General features: G+C 40.1%; 1 protein-coding gene across 24 annotated transcripts in view; it reads left to right on the forward strand.

Annotated features, from left to right (window-relative positions):
- The window catches only part of NRCAM (neuronal cell adhesion molecule), a 252691-nt gene that overhangs the window by 89640 nt on the left and 136292 nt on the right, over positions 1–26759 (forward strand). Inside the window, exon 1 of one of the 24 annotated variants that reach the window (XM_070504803.1) lies at positions 15376–15534. The exons of 21 other annotated variants lie outside the window; for them this stretch is intronic. The gene's annotated coding sequence lies outside the window, so the exon portion shown is untranslated. Of the gene's footprint in view, positions 1–15375; positions 15535–18962; positions 18983–26759 lie in introns of those variants that run through there. 2 more of the 24 variants (XM_070504781.1, XM_070504774.1) reach the window with 2 other exon arrangements.

Below are 26759 nucleotides of genomic sequence, written 5' to 3' on the forward strand. Positions count from 1 at the left end.
GCAGTAAGTACGGTATCTCCCTCCCTGGGTTCACCCCTCCTTCTGAGTTGTCAAAACTAAAGTGATACAAATATGATGTCTTAGGTACTCCAATATTAACGTCTGGCCAAAATTCCGTGCTCAGTGGAGAGAGCCCTTATTCAATCAGGCCAAGAGTGCTGTTGCTCCTTGTAGCTGCCAGTGTTGCCCATTGGTCCTCCAAAGTCCAGTGGAAGCTGGTCAGTTCTATAAAGGACTTCGATGTCCCGTCTCTCTGGGGAGTGAGTTGTGGCTCTTGAAGGGAGGCGATACTATACCCTCGATGCCACACTTGATCAAGTGTTTTGATAAAGCATCAGTTCTGTGCTAGGCACTGTTCAGTATACCAGGAATACAGTGGGGAATAAAAAACCAGACAGACAGTCTTATGCAGGTGGCATATTCTCTGTTGGGGTTCCCAATCAGCAAGTAAATGACTGGTAGTCTATTTTATGTAACACCATAAAAAGAAAGATGCTACCAACTAAACTATAACAGACCATCTACTGGAAGGTGATTCTGATTTCAACAATGTTAAATTGTAAAAAAATTTAAAAAAAAGGAGAGCGAGAGAGAGAAAAGATAAACAAAAAGAAAGTAGACTGAGTTACCCAAAATCCTGAGATGAAGATTGGAGTGCAAGTAATTTATTTGGGAACTGGTTCCAGAAAGTACCACAAAGAAGTGGTTACATGAGATAGGAAAGACAGAAAGCCAATCAGGATGTGATAATGAGCAGGCAACCTCTGTGGGCAACTGGAACTCAAGCCCACCATGAACTTTGGGAGGTGGTTTAGAATATGCCTCAGTGTTGTCCCGCCCAAGTGGGAAGGAGGCTAGGACATTTATCTACCAACTCCTATTGATCATTGGCTGAGGTGTCAACTCAGCCAACGCGTCAACTCCCAGGTCTTCAGGCCTGCTGTGCACAGAGGCCAAGCACTCCAGGGAAACTCTTCAGGTGGAGAGTGGCAGATGCTTAAAGCAGGAAGCCATCAGTGTGCCTGGGAGGATAAGTGCCAGGGGACACTGGAAGAACACCAACAGTGCCCTTTACAGTGAGCATCTCAGGATTGTTGAACAGTAATTTTAGATTATAATAAATACCATGAAGGAAGTAAAGTGGAGGAAAGGTGTGGAGGTGGAGAAGGAATGCCATTTTAGAGTATGGGGGAGTTTTTCATTTGAGAAAATGACATTTGAGCAGAAACCTGAATTTTGAGGGTTGAAGCATGAGTAGCCCTGAGGGAATGGTCTCCAGTGGAGGAACCAGCTGGTGTAAAGACCTTGAGATGGCAGAGAGCTTGGTAGTCCAGGAAACTAAAGGAGCCTTGATGGGTGAAGCATAGTCAATAGTGGGGAAAGTGGTAGGGAATGCCTGTGGCCAGGTAAAGTCCCAGTCATGTAGAACCTCATAGCCATGGCAAGCAATTTGGATTTCATTTCGAATATGATGAGAAGCTACTAGAGGGTTTTGAGCAGTATGTATGATCTGTTTTTGTTTTAAATGATCACTGTGATGACCTCTGAATGGGAATAAGAGTAGAAAGGGGAGATGCGTTAGGAAGCTGTTGTATCAATCCAGGGGCAAGACTGTTGTGTCTTAGAGCAGGGAAATAGAAATATTGTAATAAGAAGTGTTCTTATGATAAAGGGAAGTGCTTCCTGTTCATGCCAAAGTGGTCTCCAACCATTTATAACAAATGGATGAAATGCAGAGCCAACAAGGTCTAAAAATAGATCCGATCATTGACTAAGAATAAGATTTAGGAGTTTATAACTAAGTACACACTTAAAGAGCAGTAACAAGGATAGTGACTTAAATATCCAGAAAGTCAAAAGAGCCAAGAGGCTCAGGGCAATAATAAAGATGAAATACAACCAACCTGAAACCTGGTGGGCCAGTGCTCTCCTTGGCCAGTCTCTAGGCCATAGAGTAACATTCAGTCACTCATTAACTCAATCGTGAAATTTCTGAAAAAATAATGTAGATTGTACTTAGATTTTTGTGCATAGCGATTTTTGCCCATCACGCAGCAAAGCTTTCCCAAATGCTCTTTTGCCAATATGTCTCTCCCATCAGATAGCTCATGCACTCCTTGACTGCCCCTAAAGGCTTTTCTTCCCATTTCTAAACTTCTGTGAAATCTGCCCACAAAATCAAGCCCAAGACGCCTTTCCCCCTCATTCATTACCCCAAAAGCTTCTTAACTGCTATTTTTGCCTTTGACGGTCTCCCCCACAGCGTACTGTTGCCTAAAATACTCCTTTTATCCTATCAGTCCCCTAAATGAAACCTTTCTGAGGCTCTTATTCCTTGCCTAAGGATAACAATCTCCTTAGTTGCTAGATAAGGCTTATCTCCTACTCCCCCCTCACAACCCGCAACCTCAGCTTAACAGAGTTTGCCATGCTCTGAACATACTTTGTTGCTACCCCTTTGGGTCTTTGCTCTTTCTTGTCTCCTCTGGAATTTTCCATTGTGTCGGCTCTACACACACAGATACACACACACACTATCTTTGCCTGCAAAAAAAATACATCTCAAGTCTTTTTCTTTCTTTTAAACAATTTATTTATTTATTTTGAGGAAGATTAGCCCTGAGCTAACATCTGCTGCCAATCCTCCTCTTTTTGCTGAGAAAGACTGGCCCTGAGCTAACATCTGTGCCCATCTTCCTCTACTTTATACATGGGATGCCTACCACAGCATGGCTTGCCAAGTGGTGCCGTGTCCGCACCTGGGATCCGAACCAGCGAACCCCGGGCCTCCGAAGTGGAACGTGCACACTTAACCACTGCGCCACCAGGCTGGCCCCTCAGATCTTTTTCTTAAAGCCTTCCCTATACTTGGGGCAACCCAGCACAGGAGATATAGCAGATCGTAATGTAGCACAACTACAAGTATTAGCTAGGCATTTATTTATTTATTGAGCAGCTACTTTATAACAACTTCTGTACTTGGTGTACAAAGGTGAATATAGAATACCTTTGCTAGCCTCAAGGAGCTCAGTTCAGGGGGAGAGATGAATGCATAAGTACACCCTCGTAGATGCAGGCACAGAGCCACGACTGAGCAACCAAAGGCAGAGGTCTCAGCACCAAGGAGAGTTCCTCGTGCACCCAGCCTTGAGGCATTCCTCACATTTTTGGAAGCAGGTCAAAACTTTGTTAGGCTTCATCCTGACATGCAAGAGTTTCTGGCTTAAAGGAACCCTCATTAGACATGCCCTGGATCCCTTTCAATTAGGAAAATACTGCTTCAACTTATGAACTTGCAAGGTTTGAGGACTGAAGATTAGTTGGGGAATTTATGTCCTTAGAAGGTCCTCTTGGATCAAATCCTCAAGGATGGTTCTCATTCTAGAATGTTAGATGGAAGCCAAAACTATTTTATTGGAATTTTCTTTCTCAGGCTTTGGGGGATTGTAGCCTGATTCCTGACTAGTCTAGACAGAATTTATCTCCCCAGCCTCTAATACCACGCACCTGGCAGCTGTGATGTTATTGATGAATGCCTTGCTTCCTCAAAATATTCTGGAAATTTCTAGAGTAGCACAGTCCAATAGAAATTTAATGTGAACCACAAATGTAATTTAGTCACATCAAAAAACGTAAAAAGAAACAGGAGAAATTAATTCAATATGTTTATTTAGCCCAGTAAATATAAAATGCTATTTCAACATCTAATGAATATTAAACAATTAATGAGAGGTCTTACATTCTGTTTTTCCTCCTAAGTCTTCAGAATCCACCATCTTGTTCTTATACAGCACGTTTCAATGCAGACTAGCCACGTTTCCAGTGCTCAATTGCCACGTGTGGTTAATAGCTACTGGAGAGACAGCACGGCTCTGGATGTCAGAGAGCCTGTCTGTACTCCTGCTCCAGCCTTTCTATGTAATCTTTCCAAATCTCATGTATATTGGCCAGAAAAACACCATCACTGTGACAGGTGATGTCAAACCAACTACTTCCTGTCCTCTCTTTACAACTTAATGGGAGGTGGGAGGAAAGAATGTTTAAGTCTCAGAATAAATGTTTGTATTTAGGAAAAAAATCAACCTAATCGAGCCTTCCTCCTTGGCTTCTCCCTCTCTTTTATCCTTGACTTCTTGTAATTGAAGATAGCAAGGATGATCCCCTGCTTTCTAAAATGTAGTTTAGTTTAGAAATAAGGTTAAGACCTATTACTCATACCCAGCTTCTGATTGTCTGTGTCTACTTTGATTTTTTTTAATATTTTACTTTTTATATACATATGAATTTTGTGTATACATCATTATATTTCAACTCCTGTATAGACTACATCATATTCACCACAAAAACTCTATTATAAAATGAGGAAGGTAAGCTAAATAATGTCTATGGCTTCTCTCACTATAAAATTTCTATATATACCCAACAACCCCTAAAATGGTACATTTCACACAATAGTCATTCTATAAAAATTTAGGGATTTTCTACCTAATGGAACAAAATGTTGGTGGTGCTAAAGAATATGAATAGTTCCTTGAATTTTACTGTTAATTGGCTGAACCTCTGCTGCCTTAGGAGAGCAATATGTGCCATGACTTTCCATAGCAGCAAAAATAAGTTATGGAAACATCAGATGTGTTAATCAGTTTTCCACTATAGTACAAAATGTTTGGGGTTTTTTTTGAGAAAGATTAGCCCTGAGCTAACATCCACTGCCAATCCTCCTCTTTTTGCTGAGGAAGACTGGCCCTGAGCTAACATCCACTGCCAATCCTCCTCTTTTTGCTGAGGAAGACTGGCCCTGAGCTAACATCCGTGCCCATCTCCCTCTACTTTATATGGGGGACGCCTGCCACAGCATGGCTTGAGCAACAGTACCTATTGGGATCATGTCCATGCTTGGGATCCAAACTGGTGAACCCCAGGCTGCCAAAGCGGAGCATGCGAACTTAACTGCTGTGCCACTGGGCCGGCCCCACAAAATGTTTATTTATTATTATTATACTAATAACTTACTGGAAAAGCACCTCTTAAGAATTTTATATATCTAGTTAGTTTAACTAAAATTGTCTCTTGATTTAGAAAGGAATTGACTTAACTGTTTGTAGTTATTTTTTGGTAATTATTTAAGAGATGAAACTTAATCATTTTTAGGTAAAAATGATTCTGTGTTCAGTTCTTTCCTTGAATTTTCAGTGTCTCTGGAAAATTTTTAAGATTTATCAGGATGATGAGAAAGCTTAAGTTTAGTGGATCTATGTAGAATTACATTGGGTTTCATCATAAAATCCTTTAGAACATTTTTAAGCCTCTAGTGAACTTTAGAAGGATCTGGAAACTGTGTGATTGGCTGGCACAACACCGAGGGCGGTTAAGGCAAATCAGGAAAGCCTTGTAACTTTTAATCTATTTGCATTCAACACCCAGGATTTAAAAACATTCAACGTGTAATATTGTTTGAAAGGCAAATAGTTTGAGCTGTTAATCCCTACAGATAATTTTAAATTAGCTGAGCTCTCTCGTTGGCATCCTTTTTAAAGCCTTCTATGCTTTTCATTATTATATTTTTGTAAACACTGCCTCCATTCCTTCGGGTGCATACAAATGGATACAAACATACCAGATGACAGACGCTCCACTCAAAAGCTTCAAATTGGATTAGACAGCCGGGAAGGGGCCCTAGGAGGGTGGAAGAAGCTTAAGGTCCCGTCCTGGACTGCCTGCCTCACTTATGCAAATGAGTTGAGTGATATTGGACCACCTTTTAAATATGAGTAATTAGCTATAGAAAATAAGGTCAGCAAAACCTTGAACTAGAGAGAGATCATTTGAATGAAGCGGGGGTCGTGGACTGCAAGCAATTCATATAGACCAGAACAAAACAGTTCTGTGGGGTTGTATTTGTGTGTGAGGTCATTTCAAACCAAAGAGATGGGAGAGACGCCTTTTCAGAATTACTGTTTGGATTTAAAGATAGGTAACTGAAAATAGGCTTTTATTCCTGATATTGATCCCCACCGGTGGTAGCCCCTTCTGCTGCTTGTGGAAAATAGAAAGAGGAAAAAGAGTTAAGCAGTGAAGGGAGGCAATGGACCATTAATAGAGAGATGTTGAGTCGTGCATCATCTTCTGTGTGAGCTGCAGTCTTTCCCAGGAAAGTAGTTTGAGGTTTGGGAGGACCCTGTGCAGTCAGTTTACAGCAATACTGAGATTTCTGCCCTTCAGCTGGAGGAGAAAAATCGATCTGAAAACCACTAAAGAGGATTTTTCCCTCCACTACTCTGGAATTAGCTCTAAACGGATGGAAATCTGCCCATATCTTTGGAGACTTCTGTGAAAGATAAGCAGCTAAGTACCTTCTGCATCTAAAGGATGGAAGAGAGATCAAAATAGTTAAATCTGAGGTCTCCCGAACATTCTCAAAATTACTTTCCCTTATTTTGGCAGCCAGCCAGCCAGCCCCTTGTCTTTGCAGTGAAAACTCAAAAAAAAAAGAAGCTGGTAGAATAGACTCAAGGGACATGAACCAGCCAGATGAGGAATTGAAATGGGAAATTGCCACTCTCTTGTCTTCTATTTTCTTTATGTTAGGAGGAAAAAAAATTAGGGAATCTCCTACTTGTCCTGTGAAGGAAAATACATCAGTGGGAGAAGCAATTATTGCTTTACAAAGCTAGTTGTGAGTTATGATTTGAGAGGTGCAGTCAGTTTGAGGTTGAGTACAAATTCTGATGTGATGATACCTGTAGTCTGAAGGAGTGCTCACTAACTCTAAGGTTTGTACTCTAACAAATTCCAATGCCACGATTTTCTTGCTGTGTGAGTTTAGGCAAGTTACTTAACCTCTCTGATTCTCTATGTCTTCTTCTGTAAAATTTCAGTAGTAATTAGAAATACATCATCATGTTATTGTGAGGATTAAATTAGTTAATAGAGGTACATATGATGAAAACAGCAATGGAAGGGTTCAATCAGTGCCACCTTTTATTACATAATCAAGTCCTAATATATAAATAGCAAAATGGTCAAATTTCCCCATTGTCTAATTGGTCTCTTCGTTTTTCATTCCTCATCTTATATAACATATTAAAAATATGGGGGCATCTCATTTTATCATTCCTTGATTACTAGATAGTGTCTTATCTTTATTTTAAAATAATTGAAAGAAGTCCAGTGGGGAGGGGAGGTTTTGTAGCAAGCCCTGCTTTCAGGTGTGTGGGAGTCACTCACAAGCACAAGCTGTCCAGTGGGTTGTGCCCCCTCCATGTTAGGTTTCTCATCTCAGGCAGGATGATCATCTGTTCCCTCCTGTCACCTTCCAATCTAATTACAGATGACAAAGCCCAGAATCGATCTGCTCTCTTTCCTGATCAGGCCAGATTCTGTCCCTCTGTCACTCCCTCACCTTTGCTCATCCTGTTCTTTTCACCTGGGAGGACCTGCCCTATTCTTTCCCAGAGATGGGCAAAGATCTCATCATTTCCCTCTTTCCTCTATGGATATTTTATTACTTTAAAAAGGATGCCTTTGTAGAATAGTGGGCTTTAGAAATGCCAACTGGAACATTTTATTTTGAGATATGGTTATGAATAAAAGAAGGCAAGGAACTATGTAAGCTTTGCAAGCTTGAATATATGTCTAATGAAATAGACGATGTGCAATGAACTTGAGAAGGAAAAACTAATGGAGAGTCCTGGATGAAGGAGATACAGGTAAACAAAATTGTTTCCAGTTTTGTTTTTCTATGTTGTTAATCATTTCACTGCACTGTTCTTCTTTACTAATAACTACACTTGTTTTCCGTTTTCTTCTTCAGTTAATAATGTTGAAAGGAAAGATAAGGTGGAGAGGCTGGGGGCTGGCCTGGTGGTGTAGTGGTTTAGTTTGTACACTCTACTTTGGCAGCCCAGAGTTCACTGGTTTGGATCCCAGGCACAGACCTAGCACCACTTATCAAGCCATGCTGTGGCAGGCATCCCACATATAAAATAGAGGCAGATGGGCGCGGATGTTAACTCAGGGCCAGTCTTCCTCAGCAAAAAGAGGAGGACTGGTGGCAGATGTTAGCTCAGGGCTAATCTTCTTCTTCTTCAAAAAAAAGGTAGATGGGGCTGGCCCCGTGGCCGAGTGGTTAGGTTCGCGGGCTCCGCTGCAGGCGGCCCAGTGTTTCGTTGGTTCGAATCCTGGGCGCGGACATGGCACTACTCATCAGACCACGCTGAGGCAGCGTCCCACATGCCACAACTAGAAGAACCCACAACGAAGAATGCACAACTATGTACCGGGGGGCTTTGGGGAGAAAAAGGAAAAAATAAAATCTTTAAAAAATTAAAAAAAAAAAGGTAGAGAGGCTTTGTATGATAAATAGTAGGAAAATAAGAGTGATTGGGAGAAGTGACAAAGTGTTAAAGAATTTATAAAATAGGCAGATTAAGATATAAAGTGATTGTTAAATGTTAACATTATTAAGCATTTACTAATAAGGTAATGCTTTGCATATGTTGTAATATTTTTTTTTTAAGACTCTGGGAGGTAGGTTACTACTATTGGGGCCATTTACAAATGGGAATGACAAACTTTGAAGGGGCAAAGAGGCCTAAAGTTACAAACTAGTGAGGGAGACAGAACCAGAGCTTGGACCCAGGACTGTCTGAGCCAGAGTTCTGAACTACTGTGGCCCTTTATGAATATAGAATAAATAAGCTGAAAAAGAAGTGGAGACATGGCAGAATAACTGAGGAAAAGGAAAGTTCTGGAAAAAAAGAAAAATGACAGACGAATTGGTGGAAATGATGGAATGATTGAACGACTACTAAAGGAAAGACAGGAGGGGTATAAGAACAAGGAGCGACAACATGGAAAGAAGGGCATAGAGCCAAGGACGTGTGAGGAGGTGAAGATGGCTCTGTTTGAATTCAGTGAATTTTTTTCTCAGATTATATGTGAGTTCATGTATGGAATCATATGCAGGAAAGCATAGCCAGACTCAGGCAGTCACTGATTGGTGTAAGAGTTCATAGGGACCTACTATGTGCAAAGCACAGGGCTTGGTGTGAGAGTTAACAGAAGTAGTTTATAATTTAAGATGGGAAGAAGAGACAGTAATGTTCTTTAAAAGCTAAATCACGTTAAGAAAAGGTAGTAAATGTAAGTGCGAGATGATAAGGTCTAAGGGCAGAGTTCCTCAGTTCCCTCATGACTCTGTCCCCCCATTAAATCGTCATGGAGGGAAATGGACTTGATCTTGGTGCTGATGTGAGGCAGAGATTCAAGCAAAGGGAGAGGAGTGAGGAGCACATTCCAAGAGTGGTGTCTAGAAGCAGAGTCAACAGAGGTACGAGGCTGCAATGGGCCTGGCGTGTTTGGGGCTGGGATTGCAGAGCTGTTTAGATGGAAAAGCCTGTGTATGGGGGCTGGCCCCATGGCCGAGTGGTTAAGTTCAAGCGTTCCGTTGCAGGCGGCCCAGTGTTTCGTTGGTTCAAATCCTGGGCGCGGACGTGGCACTGCTCATCAAACCACGCTGAGGCAGCATCCCACGTGCCACAACTAGAAGGACCCACAACGAAGAATATACAACCATGTACGGGGGGGGGGGGGGCTTTGGGGAGAAAAAGGAAAAAAATAAAATCTTTAAAAAAAAAAAAGCCTATGTATGTTTAAGACTCATGGAATATTAGGTTGGAGTCATAGGTAGTGGCTGGATTGTAAAGGATTTTTAATAACAGGCTAAAGATTTTACTCCGTAGGCAAGGGAAATCTCTAAGCATTTGGGTAATACCTGCTAATTGATATTTGAGAAGATTAACATTCCTTACAACTATTGAACTGGCCCAAACATTTTAAGGTAATTTCCAATACTGCAAAATGTAAAGATGATCACATACACTTCAGGTTACACTGGAAATAACAATGCAACTGTTTAAAAAACAATGTGGGTTGGCACACCTGTAAAGAAGATGTTTCCATTTCTGTTTAAGAAGAATTTTTCAAAAATTCTTGGCATCTGTTGATAAAAATTAGGGCACAGCATTTCAGTGGAATATTGTGTGATCACTTAAAATTACAATTCTGAATACTATTAGCAATATGGAAAATATTTATGATACAATGTCAACTTCAAAAATTGAAAACTTCACTGTCGGGGGCTGGCCCCGTGGCCGAGTGGTTAAGTTCGTGCGCTCCGCTGCAGGCGGCCCAGTGTTTCATTGGTTCAAATCCTGGGTGCGGACATGGCACTGTTCATCAAACCACGCTGAGGCAGCGTCCCACACGCCACAACTAGAAGGACCACAATGAAGAATATACAACTATGTACCAGGGGGTTTTGGGGAGAAAAAGGAAAAAAATAAAATCTTAAAAAAAAAAACAAAAAAAACTTCACTGTTGGCCCTGTGGCGTGGTGTTTGAGTTCAGCGCACTCCTGTTTGGCAGCCTGAGGTTCGTGGCTTTGGATTTTGGGTACAGACCTACACCACTTGTCGGGCATGCTGTGGCAGCAACCCACATATTAAAGTGGAGGAAGATTGGCACAGATGTTAGCTCAGGGCTCATCTTCCTCAGCTGAAAAAAGCAACAAAAAAACAGGAAGATTGGCAAGAGGTGTTAGCACAGGGCTAATCTTCCTCAGCAAAAAATAAAAATTTTAAGGTTGCAACTTTGTTGAAATTATACCGCTCCACACACATATATATACACGTTCAGACAAGAACTGTAAGGAAACCCTGATAAATTGGAGACTGGGGATTGTGAAGAAGTTTATTGTTTCCTATAATGTTGTCTAAGAAAAAGAAAGATGAGTGATGAGGAGGATTAATTGTGGCAGAACAGGTAAAATCAGTTAAAAGAGTTGCATTGATCTTTTAGGGACTCAACTTGGGTAGGAAAAATTATTTGAACACTTAAACAGACTTCAGCAATGTGTCGCTGTTTGCGAAGTCATTGCTTATAGCAACTGAAACTTCCAGAAAATGGTAATGAATCTTGTTTTACAACCAGTGATGGAAATGAAAAATGTTTGCTCTGGGATCCTGGCTATATTTCTGTTAATTATTTGGATGTTACTGGAGCTGAGAAGTCCCAGGGAAGTAGTTAGTTTGAATCATATGAAATTCCTGGTATTTGACCTTTTTTGACCCACAAAATGGCAGTTTCATATGGTTTGATCCCTAATATCTTTCCTGTTCCTTACAACCTCCTTCTTTTCTCTTCTCATTTCCATCCCTCATTGTTATATGCTTCTAAATTTCAGTTATCATTACACTGTTGCTATTCTAGTCTTTGAATTATCTGATAAATTTCCATGTATTTGAAGACAATTCTAAGTAAGAAGACTTTAAATGCAATGTCATTACACACGCATTTGAAATAAAATGCATGTTGTATAATATCTTGATGCATATAAAGACACTCTATAAAGTGCTGCAAGGATACAGCGTACAAGAAATTCTGGTTCATTGTAGTACTCTTGTTAAAGGTATCCAGAGTTTTGACCACTTGCATTTGCAAAAACCACTTTCAGATGGAATCGTTCTTAATTGTAACAATACCAGAGTTCTTTTTTTAAAAATCAGTGCCTTGTGAAGTCTACAGAAGCTCTGGGAGATGGGGATGACAGAAAGAAAGCAAGCTGAGAATTAGTGAATGTTTTCTTGTTTTGATGGTGTGCAGATTCAGAAAGAAAACCAAACTCTGCTGTTCTCTTGAAATATTTAAAAGTGTACCAATTTGCCTCAAAAACATTTTCTCTCCATCTCCCTCCTTAACTCAGCATCACAATGCCTTTCTAGAATCTTGGCATTTTGCCTATCAGTAAATTATGAAAAAGCAATAGGATGCCAGTCTGCTGTGCCATCAAATTATCTTTGGGGTTCCTGGGTCTCAGTACTGTATTTACAGAAACAGATGGCTCTTGCGACACTTTCACCAAATGACATGGCACTTAACTTGTCTCCACGCAGATCCACAGCTTTGAGAAACACGCCCGTTGATGCCTGTGAGCTTTTGGGTAGAGATAGCGTTTCAGGGTGGGGAAAGAAACATTTAGTTAATTCGTTTTTCCCGCTCAGTTTATAGGCTACTTTAGCAAAATTCTTTACCTCACATTCAACCAGCTAATTGACATCCTTTTTCCTTCCTGTAAAGGAATTTAAAAGAAAAGCATCCATTATTTCTGCACTGGGAGAACTTAGAAAATGTCACAGAAAACTGGCAGTGAATGTGAACTCAGGCAAATATAAAAGCCTGTTAAGTGATGTCAAAAATAAAGGTCACCAAGGTACATGCATAGTTCAGGGTAGAGCTCTTCTATTCTGGAAGAATGCCTGAAAGGATCATTTGCTCCCTTTCTCATTTATAGATGGCATCTGATTTATTTTTATTTATTTAGTCCAAACACTCACACATAGCATCCAATATGTACCAAGCATTGCTCTAAGTAATTAACAAATATTAACTCAGTTAATCCACACAGCAACTTTATGGAGAAGGTACTGAATTATCCTTATTTTACAGATGAGGAAACTGAGGCACAGAGTTTGAGCAATTCCGCACATGCATTATGATATTTAAACCTATAAAATTTGGATAGGTAGTAATTTTTTTAAACTGAAAATTTTGATTGTATCCATTTTAATAAAAATTTAGATATGTGATTTTCGGTTTAAATGAAGAAGTTTTTCTGTAAATAAGCACGTGTAATATTTTTAAGTACTTAAGATAAAATGGGTACCAAGTCATAGCGTGTAGAAAATCAGTTACTCTCCAGAAACGGGTCAGTCTGAGCCATCTGAGGGGTTGAATGTAGGAAATAGAAAGTGGAATGTACATTTTGGTGCCACTAGTTGCTTCACCCGGTCCTCAAAATGGAACTACCTGTTTGAGAATGATGTGTCAAGCAGGATGATAAGAGTTAATAACCGGATGAGTTTAAAATGAGATAACCAAAATTACATTTCCCAAGACAGAGCTGCTTTTGTGGAAGGAGTAATAGCTGTCAACTTCAACTTTCCTTTTCTTTTCTTTTTTTGGTAAGGAAGATCGTCCCTGAGCTAACATCTGTGCCCATCTTCCTCCATTTTGCATGTGGGATGCTGCCACAGCATGGCTTGATGAGTGGTGTGTAGGTCAGTGCCCGGGATCCAAACCCACGAACCTGGGCTGCAGGAGAGCATGTGAACTTACCACTATACCACCAGGCCAGCCCTCACTTTTCTTAATAAAAATGTATTGTAAGGAGAAAGAATTAATTCAAAGGGTCCCCTTCTGCATGGCAATCCCAATGGTGCTGTTTTAAAGTGGGACAATACCCATTCTTGTCATGTAATGACAGAGCTGATGATGGATTTTGAGGAGCCTGGCAGACCCAGTACCCCCATTTACCAAAACATGTTCTGAGTCACCCCTACTGCAAAGCACCAGGTCGCCGTGGGAGACAGAGCGAGAAATGGGCCCACAGAAGCGTTGAGCGGCTAACGGGCCTGTGGCTCTGGTGAGGCAGTGTGCTGAAATAATCCTGAGTAGGCTCAGTCAGTCAGGCTGCATAATCGGACTCCGCTCTCCTCCTTGCAGCCCTTCCTGTTCACAGCCTCAGTTTAAGGCAATTTTAAGTAGTCCTTACACTGTTCTTTAAAATACAGCCTTTCGAATTGATGCATGAGCCTCTTTTATAGCTGTGGGAATAACTGACCAGGAAAAGAAAAGGTTATGTTAACATATTAATGGAAAAACATAGGCACATTCCGCTTTCCAATGGGAATGTTTACATTTTAAAAATTCACTCCAAAGGCATGATTGGAAAATACCGAAAGAGGTAACAAATATAAATCACTCGCCTGGCCTGTTCTGTCACTAGCAGTGTGTGCCGTATTGGTGACCCGGGCAGCTGATTATTTTCCGTTTCCTGTCAGCAGGTCCCACTGATAGCACACACACAGAGCGGAAGAGATGTAATCAGGAGGAAATAACTTTAAAGTCTTTCCCCCTCTACTTGTCTTATCTTTTAAAAGAGTAAAAAATAAATCGGAAAATTATTTTCTCTTTTTCAAGTTCTTACTAGCGTAATTCAGAGCTAATTAGGACCATGAAGCAGAGAAACAGATGTGCAGAGGTGGGACCCTGTCAGGATTTTCTGATGTCTCTACTTGGTTGGGTTTCAGAGGTCACGTGGTTTTGGTTATTGTGTCTCCCTGACAATAGGCTTTGAAGGCGATTGTTACATGTTGGTTGTGCTTTTGTGAAGAAAAGCATTCTTCTAAGCAGGTCTTAAGAAGTGCTGAGAAGAGCTTCAAAGAAACATACCCACCCATTGTTCATGGTGGTCACTGTAATAAACGAACAGATTTTGAAGTTTGTTCTGAGGAAGTGAATACCTGTAATTGAAAATATCATAAATGGACACTTTCTAAACTTGAATCATAGTTGCTGATGTCTTATAAACATGTTTCTCTTGAAGTTTTTCCAGAGAACCTTAAAACTTGAAAAATAACCATTAGAAATTCAGGCAAAAACAGGTGGCTTAAGGACTTGTGGCAATACCGACTGTGAGGTTATCCTCTATATACTACATTCTAGAACACCTTCCGTTACTTTCTTTACGTCTTCTTAACATGAAATGTAACCTTGATCTATTTAGCAGTCTAAGGAAAATACCTATTCACTATTTATTATTTTTATTTGTGCACTTACATATCAATAATATCTGGCTTATAAAAATAATAATAACTAACCTCTAAAAGTTTTTACAGCTTGGATAGGTAAATGCTAATGACAATGGGTGCTAGAGAAGCCTAAGAGAGGAATGAAATTGAGCAATAAATTGGTAGGGGAAAAGAAACAAAGAAAATAGTTTGAATATTTATTTTTACTAAGATCTCCCATTAAATTAATTGAAGCAAATAGTGTTTCTAGGCTACTGTGGAAGGAAAAAGGCAGAAACGATTGTGAGTCAGATCGATGGCCGGTTATCCATCTGTGTGAAGTGGGTTATGATGCTGAAATAAACAAGCCAGTCTCAAGCAGTTATTGTGTCCTGTAAAGAGAGAATGTTTCAACAAGGACCAGATAGGAATTCTAAAATGTTATTTTGAGTTGATACTAGATTAAAAGAAGAAGAAATGAGATAACACCTTACATTTCCCCCCATAGGTGAAAATATGGCAGTTACTTTCTTTTCTTTTTTTTTGGCAGCTACTTTCTTAAAACAACAGTATTACCAAACCATAACCTATTGTGTATTTTGCTAAATAGTTTTGAGCAACTAAACAGATTTTTCTTGCTTCTAAGTGGATACGAGGAAATGTTCAACCCCCATTGTACTGCCACAAAGCCAGGCTGATCACCCTGGGAGGCCCCGGAGGTCTGAGCAGCTGTGGATTGGCTGTCGAGAAGACTTGGACATTTTACTGCACATGGTCCAGCCACAGCAGGGGTCAGTTGCCAATGTTTTATCCGCAGAAATGTGCTGGGATGGGCACTTTGTTTAGGATTTTCCTTTTGCTCCTGGAAGGAAACAAGAAGCAGGAAGATAACTTCATTCGTAAGGTAATATCCATGCTTGTTTCTGTGAGGAGGGAAGTGAGGTTTGACTGTTTACTGGGGCTGATTGATTTTTGTTCCCCTCAGGTACCGTTTTAATGATTTGTTTAAAACTGAAGCCAAAATTAGCATTGCATTCCAGCCGGAAAGGCTTGTCTGAAGATTTCTGTTCTCTGTTCATTGATTTGATTTTGCTTTCTGTGCTGATCTGGTTAGTGGAGTTTGTATCACAAGTCAGTATCTTTCACACAGCTTGTTACACACGTAAAAGTCAGACTTGGGTGGGTAATGACAGATTAGTTCAAGTATTTTTACTAATCAAATGTGAACCCAGTTTCAGGAAAAATAAATGCTACTCAGTTTATGCTTGCCAAAAGGGTACACCAACAGGGTGTGTTAACATGTAATTTCAATGTATGTTGTCATTCTGCCTATAGATATTTGTTGTTGGTTTCATGGACCATTTTTATATTACCTGAAAATAATTTTCCAGCCAGGCCTCATTCTCCCCTTTCTGCTGCATTCCTATTGTTTTTTAATATTGTAATGCAATACTTCCAGTGCACAAAGTGTGGTATAAGCCTACCCGTTTGCCTTTTTGATTAAAAGGAAGATACTGTGTCATTCTTTCTGCACTAGCTTGAGAGTTTCCCCTGAGTTCTCTGTATTATTTCTGTATTCCGGAGAGCTCAGTGGACATGAGGATGAGAAAAGCTGGATTAGGGGCACAGTTTTTAAAAATTCCATAATTGGATTTGTTAGCTTTAGCTCATGAAATATCTTCAAAGACCACCTGTAAGATTATATTCAACGTCGCTCTGTTTTGAACCTCATGAAATGAAACATGGCACGATTACACCTGCGCAACAAAGTTTTGCATCCTGGAAAACACCCCTGAAAAAACCCATTATCTGACTTTTATTACAGCTGGATATAGAGCAAGTGTATTGAAAGACATTCTGCTATTTTTCTTGGGCAGCTTTCTCTTTTTTGTTCATATTTTCCATTGACAGTAAAATAGCATAAAATTCATCATAAAAACAACTTAGGTTTGGAGATAGTGCTTTTAGGTGTGCCTTATCTAGTTTGATCCTCTTAACCATCCTGTGTGGATAAGACAGATCTCATTATCCCCCTTTTAAGGATGACGGAAGTGAGATTCAGCGGTGCACCCCAAGCTGTCCAGCTAGGAACAAGCAGAGCTGGATTGTGCTCAGGCATTCCGACCAACGCTCTTTCCAAAACAGTGTTGGCTCCATGTGCTCGGTATTTGCGTTAATGATCAGGCTATTTGAACTAAGCCCTTTCATAGGAAGGCTCTGGCCACAGCTGGTGTTAGGTAGATTAAAAATAAAATCAAAGTCCTTGGCTGGAAAGTGGAGTACTCACGAGAGTGAGAGAAAAGAGAGAGGAGATGCAAAAAGAACTGAGTGATGTTAAAAGAATTGTGGGATAAGAGCAACATGAGTCTTGGGGTTCGTGCTTCCTTCCTGTTCTCTCCATTAAAACAAGTCTTCATCCCTTAAGTGCTTCTTTCCCTCCCTCCTGGTTTCTTTTGGGTAATTTTCCACGCTTCATCACCACAGGCCACTGTTAATTTCAAACGGGACTCTAGAGCACCTTTCCCAAACTTGATTATGTTTCATTTCCAGAAAATAAACTATGAAATCTATTAATCTTCGCTGTATATTACATATGGCCGGGGTCTCAAGTGGACCTGAATTATATTTAGAGTATTTATTTCTGCTATTAACAAGTTGCATTCACTTACCACGTCTGCCCTCTTTTCATTCTGAATTTTCTTAGTCTTTAAATAACTGTGCTCTTAGAGTTTAACTCTTCTACTTTGTCCACCCACTTCTCTTTGAATTTCCTGTCTGTACTCTGGGTTTCACGGTTTCTTTCATTTTTCTCAGGAAATTGTATTATAGATACTATATTGTGTAATAACTTTGCCCTGAAATTCAAATGAGAACAAATGCTTTTCAAGCATTGACCTCAGTTGAAACACTGGCGACCATGTCATTAATGTAAATAAAGTTCTAAGAATACACTCTTATCTGCCTCCTTCTTCGGTGTCCAAAGTGTCCTGATTATTGGGACGTCCTTATTAGCTACAGTGGTCTTTGCTACCAACAGACCACTCAAGCAGGTCTGTTAATTCCGTTATGTATGAGATCTTTGAGCACTCAAAAAGTAAAAAAGTTATTGGATGTTCTTTTTGTGTTAACTTGTATGTCTCATCAAACATATTGTATATATTTATGTGTAGATTTTTACACATACAGGTGATTAACTATTTTTAAATGAACGTTTATTAGTTTTTTACTGTCGACGATTATAAAAAGAATTTAAAATGGCCCATAATTCACATCACCCAGACATCTCTGAGTGATGATAAAACAATTCTAATGATCTAAAGATGTGAATAGTACACATAGCTATAAAATTATATGTAAATTTCTCCCCCTCCAGAACTCCCCCAAGGTAAATGCTGTTATCAATGTCTTGTGTATCTTTCCGGGAATACTTTCTATGCATGTGCTAGCCAAAAGTAATCTTTTAAATATAACATTTCAAGTTAACATTATTGTCTGATCGCTCTGCGGAATGAATTCATTCATTCAACAGGTATTTGTTGATGTTCTCTTTGTGTTAGACATTGTTCTAGGCGCTGGGAATGCAGCACGACCAAAGCAGACAACATCCGTCTTCTCCTGAAGCCCATACACACTAGACAGTCGTGCGCCACACAATGACATTTTGGTCAACGACAGACTGCATATAAGACGCTGCTCCCATAAGATTAGTACCATATAGTCTAGGCGTATAGTAGGTAACACTATCTAGGATTGTGTAAGTACACGCTATGATGTTCAAACAACAATGACATTGCCTGATGACACATTTCTCAGCATGTATCCCTGTCCTTAGCAATGCATGACTGTAAATCAATAAAATTCATAGTATGTTAGAAGGTGATTCGTGCTAAGGAGAGAAATAAAACAGGGAAAGGAGATGGGGAATTGGGTAGGTTGCCATTTTGGATGGGGTAGCCACAGAAGGTCTCACTGAGAACACGACATCGAGTAAAGTCCTGAAGGAGATGAGCCAGCAGGCAATGCAAATACTCGGAGGAACTGGAGCCCCAGGGTAGGACCCCAAGCTCAGGAAAAAACATTTCTTTCTAAAAGTCAAGAAGTATTTTTTTTCTGGTAAGTCACCCAAAATGAAGAAAAGAGAGAGAATTTATATAAAGTAATAATCCATTAATGAAGGCCATATATCACTTCATTTATAGAATGGAAGTTTGAGAGATCAAGATAAAAAGTAAGAGTACTCCCGCCGACCTGGAGAAGACGCCGTGGTAATCCAAGAACTCCCTGCTTACACGTTGCTCCTTCACCAGGGATCCTAAGTTGCCGAGGACTTTTCTTCTAGGTTGATTGAAAAGGTTAATGTATTTTCCTCCTTTTCCCACAAGAGTTGTTTCCAGAATCTTCTCTTTGGGTAGTAGCCATTGCCACCAGCTTCCTGCAGTACAGGGAACTGTGCCTCAGTGCGGCCACCTCCCTAATGTTTGGTGAAGGGAATGTCTGCCCTTGCTGTTTCCTGGCCATCAGGGCACAGGACATAGGCTGGCCTGGTACGTGGTGTCTGACTATAGGGTCCCCAGCTAAAGATTAAAAAAAAAAAGTACTACATGTTACACACACAGGAGTTAAAAGGCAGTGAGCATTCCTTTGGTTTATATGGACATGAGAGCATATGAAAACAGGATTATTTGTTTCAAAAATGTTGGTGCGCACTCCTAGTGGAACTTAACTCAAAATGCAAGCAGATCTGTAGAGGTTACTGAAAAGCGAAGCTGTTGGGCTCATCCCAGCCTCCTGTACCCAGTCCGGTCCCTCCTCATGCCCCGCCCGGTTCAGAGGGAGGCTTTCCCTCCGCAGTCGTCTATCCTGTATCTCAGTGCCCGATGAAGAGTGGCGACTGTCTTAACCGAGAACTCCAGTGGAACCCCATCAAGTCATTTTACTTTTGGAGAGTAGTGTTAAAACAAGACAACAGGCCCCCAAATGGAGTCACTTATGCTATGTCTCACATCACCAAACCGACACTGACTTATTGTTTGGCTCTCCTAGAAATGGAATCTTAAACCAGTCAGTCAAGAATCGCCTGATCAGCTCTAGTTAGTAATCTGCCTGATGGACTCCCACCATCCCCGAAAAGAAAGTAACCTTGTAACAGCCAGCCTGCCTTTTTGCCTAGTATAACTTCCTGGTCCCGCTCCCTTCTGCCTATAAAAGTCTTTCATTTTGTACAGCTCCTTGGAGCTCCTTTCTGTCTGCTAGATTGGATGTTGCCCGATTCGAATCAGTTTTCCCTCAAATAAACTCTTGAAAATGTTTAATATGCCTCAGTTTATCTTTTAACAGTTGTTTGCTTGCTTACTTGTCAGCATTCAAATGTGGCATGTGTTGACCCTTTCTAAGATGGTCTCATGGGAGGGAAAGTATTAATGTTGACCAGGAGGGGGTGAAAGAAAAGGCTTTCAAGAAAAAATACTTTCTTTCTTTGAGAGTGAAGTAATTCAAATAGGAGACCACAGCTAGATGAAGAATATGGATGTGATTAATAATTGAAAGTGTACCCCTGTGCCACCCCCACTGGATCAAGCCACTAATATCTGACCTGAACTATTGCAATAGCCTTTTCTGCCGTCTTCCTGTCTCGGCTTTGCTCTCCTTCAGCCTCTTCTCAACACAGCCTGTTCCAGCCTTAAAAATGGAAGTCCGATCCCATCACTCCTCTACTCACATTCTTTCAAGGGCTTCCCATTTCACTCAGAGCGAAAGCCAGAGGACTTGCAATGATGTCCCAGCCCTTGATCATCCGGTGCTCCATTCCATCTCTGCCTTCATCTCCTTCTCTTCCACCGCGTGCTCCCTCCCCTCAGCCCCCCAACCTCCCCGCTGTTCTCAAACACGCAAACTCCCTTCCTGGAGGCTTTCGTTGGCTGGCACCCTCACCTTACCCTCAAAGCCCTTCGCTCTCCCGCTGTATCCCTCAAATCTTTACTCAAATCACACCTTCTCAAAGAAGTTTTCCCTTGACCATTGTATTTAAAATTGCAGCGCCTCCCCATCTTTGCACTGCCATCCCCTCACCATACTTTATGTTTTCATGCTAACATATTATATTTGTTTACTTATTTATTTTGCTTGCTACTTGGTTTCACCCATTAGAATATAACCCATGTGAGAGCAGGAATTTCTGCCTGTTTTAGTCATTGCTGTCTCCAGCACCCAGGACAGTGCCTGCTACATACTAGGTACTCAGTACCTATCAAATAAAGGAATGAATTGTGGAAAATTAACTAGGGAATGAGAATGTACTCTCTCTCAAAGTAAAGAAAGTCTGGGAATCACACAATTTAAAAAAACTTTGAAATGAAAGAAGTTTTGTGTCTGCATAGCCATGTCTACTGACAGGCGTGTTTCCTGGGTGTACCAGAGAGTTGATGCGGAGAGAAAGGCTTTGCAAGCTTCCAATGTCATGCTCTCGTGCAGATGATGCTGAGGAGAGCAATGAGTATTTTGAAAAAAAGGAAAAGTGGAAATTGAAAATGGTGGTTTGCTCCCAAAGTAACGATTTTCAAAGCCAAGGAATTGAATAGGGAATAAACTAACAAAAACTCTGTGCCTCTGAAAATGCAAACTTCATTTACATTCTGATCTGTGCCACTTTTCAAGCTCAGTGATCCAGGGTCAGAGGGCACTTGTATTAGCATAGACCTTGCTTTGTTAATTCACCTCTGACTAAACCTCTGAATTCCTTTTTATGATGGTGGTGTTCCGATGACAATAAAACCAAGCTCTCATAACACCAGTAACATTTATACAGCACTTAGACAATTCCTAAATGAATTGCCCCCAGAGACCTTAAGAGATAGGTCAGGATTATTAACCCCATTTTGTACACATAGAGGAAGTAATTTGCCTAACGTCACCTGGTAAGCTATTGAATTCATAATTTGATTGCTTTATTTGAAAATAATGGTCATTTACTATAGGTCATGTTGCATTAAAGATGACCTCTTTTTAAATGGACAGCTTCATAGTTGACCTAACTTGAGTTAGTGACCTGGAACTAGTGGTATTCCAGATTTCTCTATGACCAGGGTTTCCAATTCTCAAATTGGGAGACTGATTTAGAGAACCGATAGATATGAGACTCCCAAAGCCATTTTGGTATTGACCAAGATTAGGCCTGGTCAAATCTCTACTCAGATACAACTACGGAGAAATCTATAATGGTAGGCTTAGGTGTGATTGGGGTCCTGCCAAGCCATAATTTAAATCCTATCTGAATTCCTTTGCCTTTTATTGTGTTTTTCTGCCCACAAAGTTCCCTTTGGTTCAAAAATTCATTAGAACTAAAACTGAAAATCAGTGCTTGCATAGACAGCTAAGCAGTGGAGATAAGATCCTCCTTAGGAGGTCCCAGTGCCAATCAGTATTATGGGAAACACAGAGTAAACATCACTGAGGTGACATCAAAGTGGTATTTGGAACCCATTTTATTTGTTTCTGTTGCAGTTCCTTCCTTTTTCCTTCCAGAGCAGTGTTATGAAAAGATCTCCAATTCAGTTCAGTGAGCATGGCAACTTCTCAGGAACTTGTGAGGGAAAATAAAAGTGAGGCGACTACTCGTGAGTTCACATCTGTATCAAGAAGAGACTAGAAAACTAGAGCATCTAAAGAAAATTTTGAAACAAAAATGACTTGACAACTTTGAAAACGGAAAGAAAATGAAAAATCTCTCGTCTTTATCCAAATGTCTGAAAGTTTTTCAAACCTCCTCTCGTTTCATCTTTATAGTGAGTTTTGTTTAGTGCCAGCAACAAAAAATGCACAGCCAAATGATAATTTTAACTTTAAAAAAAAATTTGAACTTTTTAAAAAAGCTTTTCTCCCCTTCCATTTTTGGGAAATGCATCCGTTCTCCTTTACTGTTCCTAAATCTGGTTTGCTTCATTTTTATCTCTTTCTTTACAATTTGACTTATTATTTGTAACATCTGCTGGGAAGTTTTGATACCAATGGGCAGTTTAACTAGGCATTTAACACTTTACTTTAAAAATCAGAACTTTGCACATGAAGTTTAAAAACGTTTTTATACTCAAGTATATTAAAATTGGTTAGCCCAAAGTGTAAATTGATAGAACAATAAAATTACTAGGTTTTAAATCAAGTCAGATTAAACTTTAAAATTAAGAGCTTTATAAGGCTAAATCTCAGAAAGTGATGGTGATAGACGCCTCTGCAAATAAGCTGTAGTCGCCAGGACCTAGAATATCGAGGAGACTTTGGTACTTTATAATGAAATGTAGATAAAAGCATCCTTGGGAGCATTCTTCTGGCTATATACGTTGCATTCTTAAGATAATTTAAGCAGAACAACGAATTGACAGCTCTGAATTGTATCAATGACAATTTGGTGAAAAGGTGAATTGTGCAAATTATATGGGTCAAGTCTGTACAACTTTTCTGAACTTTGAGAGATAGTCTAGAATGTACTATGTTGTTCAGAGGTCAGATCAGCTCACTACACAATTAGAAGTTCGATGTTTCCTACTCTTAGTTTTATCCAGAATTTGAAATGCAGAAATGTCTGTTACTGACTTATTAAATGTTTAAGTCTGCATAAATTAAAATAGTGAGCATGTGGCTAACCTAATTATATACAAAAGATGGAGTTTTTCTTAGCACCTTATGTATCTGCTGTTACCACAGCATTATGCCGGTCTGAGTGTTTGTCCTTTTCAATGGTATATATTAGCGTTAATAACTATATTTTAAAGGAAGAAATGCTATCTGTGTCTTTATTCAGATTCTTAAATATTAATCAAAATACTGCAACATTTAGTTAAATGTCCCATTGTCACCTTATATGTTAGTGAAAGATGTCTAAGTAATCATTTTTGTCAAGTTTAATACACTTCATTTCTTTGATCAAATAGTTTCACTGCTTTTTTTTTCCCCCCAAAGTATCCACTTTAAACAGTGTTAATCAAGAGTGGGCAGGTTAATTTACTTAGCTTAAATTCAGGTGACTCACTTTTAATCACATTCAGCTTCATCAGTAGATTTTATAATAAAACCTTAAGAGACTCTATGTTTTGATCAACACTAAAGAATTAAAAATTGGAGTGCTATTTCTAATTTTTGATCTGATCGTGATAATTCTTTGATATGTTAAACACCACCTTTTATCTGAAAGCTTCAAAGACTTCTACCTATTTGTACAACTGTATAGGAATTCACTTATAGTTCTGGCCCTCATTTTCAGTTGGTCATTTAAAAATTCTTAGGGCAGCAAAGTAAGTATTATTTCTGATCAAATCATTCCTCTCCCTCCCCCCAGGCTTGTTAAAATCCTTCAGTGGTTTCCCATTGCCCTTAAGATAAAGACCGAAAGATCTACAGGGCTCTGGGTGGCCCCGCCTCCGCCTGCTTCTCCAGCCTCATCGAGGCCACTCCCTCTTTCCCTCCGCTCTGCTAGGGCCATGCTGTCCCTTCCCAACGCTGTTCATCAGCTCTCAGCTCAGTCATCATTTCCTTCAGAAGACCGACCGCCTTGACTAAGCCAGTTCCTATCACCACCCACTCTAGGAGCTCCACACATCTCTGCTTTGATGACTTTTCAAAGTCGATGTTCTAGATTCATTTCTGTGATTATTTGATCAATATCTCTCTCCTGCAGTCGACTGTAAGCTTCATGAGGGCAAGGAAGGGTCTGATTGGCTGATGTTTTCATTGTTGGGTTTTCACCCTTGTATTTCCGGTGCCTAGAGTAGAGCTTGGCAAGTAATGGACATTGAATAAATATTTGCTGAGTGTATGAGGAGATGAGTAGGTATATGCTCTGTGAGCAGCATTTGTCTGTTCTGTTCATTACTGTATCTTCAGTGCCTAGCACAGTGCTTGGGCCATAGTAGTTGCTCATTAAATACTTGTCGAATAAATTCTTATTTTCCTGACTTTTCAGGGACACAAAGTATTGATGGGAGAGTATAGGGTATAAGTTGACTTTTTTTCCTGCAAATATCCTATTATATTTACTAACTTACAGAGTTAGAAGGAAGTCTATAGCTGTGTTTTTTTTTTATTGTGGTAAAATGTATATAACATAAAATTTACCGTTTTAACCATTTTTAAGTGTACAGTTCGATGGTATTAAGTACATTCACGTTGTTACGTGACCATTACCATCCTCCATCTCTAGAACTTTTTCGTTATTCCAGACTGAAACTACCCATTAAATAATAACTTCCCATATAGCCATGTGGTTTTATAAAACTTTTTTTTTGTTTGCCTTAGAATTTCCAGCCCTTTACCTGGAAGTTTCATATGTAAAATACGTAAAGGTGAACTGCTTTTGATTCTTGAGTAGGGTTGTGTCTCCCCTTCCTCCGTTTCAGTCTATATCTTGGTTGATGGTAACATTATCTGGAGGCTGTGTTCTAGAATAAAGATGCCCAGGGGAGATTGGGGTACCTCGGGCCACACTGGGGAACATCTGCTCACTCATGGATGAGATTTCGTCTTCCCCAGTTCAAACCCAGAGGTCATCTTTGTTCATTCCTTCTCCGCATCACCACCTCCTCTATACACACACACACACACACACACGGATATACGTTCACAGTCACCCTCCTAAGACTGTGAGCTGCTTTAGGATGGGGATCATGTCTTACTTGTCTAGATTCCCAGAGCTCTGTAATGTTTGTTGACAGAATGTGTTTTCCACCCTGTGGTTGAGAAACTTCTCAGTTTTATTTTCTTCTAGGAAGGACATTTGATAACCTCACCAAGTGGTATATTTCACTGTTTAACCATCATTATCCTAGTGACCTTTTTCACCATGTTGCCCATGATGTGGCCCATGACCACATGCATCAGAACCTGCTGGGGCTGCCTAGTAGAGAAGTGGATTTCCAAGACCCACCTATACCTACTGAATCAGATTCTCTCAGAAACAGTATTTTCAATCTTCCCCATGTTCCAGATGCAGTGTTATTTTATACACCATCACATAAATTTTCTATATTTGTTTAGTTTACATTTAGTGAAGTTGAGAAATAGTTTCTCACTATCTGCCATATAAAATTTTTAGGACCTTCATATATTTATCGACAGTTTAACTTGCCTCCTTTAAACTTTTTATTCCCTATGCAAAGTAAACGCTGTTATTCTAATTGTCTCTAATAGGACTTATTTAATATCCTTTAATCACTTTTGCTCTGCTGCTCTGACTACACTAATATTTTTAAATTAAACCTGTTCCTCTTAGATTATAGACACAGAAAAAGGCCCAGTGAGGGATAGATTTAATTTAAGGTTTCTATTATGTTCATGACATGCTGACTCTTAGACAGAGCGGAGCTAGCTGTTGTAACAAACCCCTAAATTGTAGAAACTTGACTGAATTAGAGTTCCTTTCCGACTCATATAACAGTCCAGTCCTGGTAATATAGCCCATTTGCGTGGAAGGAAGGATCTCTGCTTGTCACTCTGCAGGGATCTATGTGGACAGAGGCCATGTCATGTGACTTCCAAAGCTACGCTGGGCATCCACATCCAGCCAGCAGAGGAGAGGCAAGAGGGGTAGGAAAGACACACTTGCTTCTTAAACATCTGGGCAAAGAAATGATACAGATTAGCTCCCTGACATCTCCTGGTCTCACCCAGATACCAGGGGAGCTGGAAGTGTAGACCTGGACAGGAGCCTGTTCCCCACAGCCACTCTGACAGAAGGGAGCATGGCCCTTGATAGCTAGCCGTTACTGCACACTGGATTTCTAGGTTTCTTTTTATGACAACTCCTCCAATAAAACCATGAAATGTGCTATGTACTCTGTATCATGAAATGTTACAATAGTGTTTGTGACAGCGTGATGGCCAGTGTACTGACAGACAGTAAGATGGCGTATATCCAACCTGCCATAGGTCAGTGTAATTTGCTCACTAGTGGATGTTTGCAAGGTGGCAAATGATGATGTCACTTGAAACAGTCAAAAGCTTCTGGCGGTGTTCAGTCTTCAATCTGTTTTATTTGGTTTATCAAGGGATTTGTGATTTCATTTCTCTGGAAGGTAAGGCATGACGCGCCCTTGTTCACCTCCAAGTTCCCCATCAGAATGGCTCTCTGCCTTGCTCCCACTC

Source organism: Equus asinus, chromosome 1 (assembly GCF_041296235.1).
Source record: "Equus asinus isolate D_3611 breed Donkey chromosome 1, EquAss-T2T_v2, whole genome shotgun sequence".
Taxonomy (NCBI): Eukaryota; Metazoa; Chordata; class Mammalia; order Perissodactyla; family Equidae; genus Equus; species Equus asinus.